Genomic DNA, 1,132 nt, shown 5'->3' on the forward strand with positions numbered 1-1,132 from the left:
CTACATGTACTTACTATATGGTTAGGGTAAGGATTTGGTTTGGCTTAGGGTTACTTGCATGTAATTATGCATAATTAATTGTTATTATAATAGTAAGTACATGTAACGTGTAACAAGGACACCTTAAAATAAAGTGTTAACAAACCAAGTGTCATTTTGTGTGTTTTTTTTTGTTTTGTTTTTTTTTGTTGTGTGTGACAAATTAATCGAAATATACTGTTCAAAATGAAGACAAAAATATTTTGATTTCAAACATAAGTAACTGTGTTACTCTGATAGGACACCTGTATGGACTTGTGGAGAACTGACTTCACACATCCACTAAAAACCATTTGAGACCAGCTGGTAGTGCTGCAAAACTGCAAGTGCTAAACTGTAACTGCAAAAAAAAAAAATTCTGCGAAATATAAACTTTTTTATAAAAGTCAGAATTGTGAAATATAAACTCACAATTTTAGTAGTAGTCACATTTTTTTTTTTTTTCTATGGTGAAAACAAAAAACTGAATTGCAAAATTCAGTAAACTCAAAAAAAAAAAAAAAAAAAAGGGCTCAGAAAAGTTATGTTAGTTTTGAGAGAGGCTCCAGTAGCATTTGAATGCAGATGACACTTGACTTCATTCTTTGTACATGAAATAAATGCTTGTTGATTCCATTCACACACCAAGAATCTGGAAAAGCTCTGATCAGCCGCCAGTCAAGTTATTTGCAACAGGTTTTTGCAGCACGGTTTCATGCCTTGAGTCGGAAACAGGCAGGGCAGCTAATAGTCAAGTGCAGGTGTGAAAATGATAACCTGAAGTTACGGCATCCCACTCAACACCTATGAGCTCAGCGTTATGTGTGTGTGTGTGTGTGTGTGTGTGTGTATAATGTATATATAATTAATTAATTTAAAAATGAATTTTTCATCATTTTTGAAATAATTTGTTTTTTTATTTTATTATTATTGATTTTTTTTATCTAGAGAAGATACTACAGAGAAGATGAAAATTAAGAAATTAAGATTAATGAACAATAACAAAAAAGAAAAAACAATGACAGTAAGTAAAATCAGCAAAATAATTGACAGCACATTCATTATTACATTAATATTTTTTTTAATTTTAGAATTATATAATTTTTGTCATTTT

This window comes from Sinocyclocheilus anshuiensis, unplaced genomic scaffold, assembly GCF_001515605.1.
Source record: "Sinocyclocheilus anshuiensis isolate Anshui unplaced genomic scaffold, SAMN03320099.WGS_v1.1 scaffold914, whole genome shotgun sequence".
Classification (NCBI taxonomy): Eukaryota; Metazoa; Chordata; class Actinopteri; order Cypriniformes; family Cyprinidae; genus Sinocyclocheilus; species Sinocyclocheilus anshuiensis.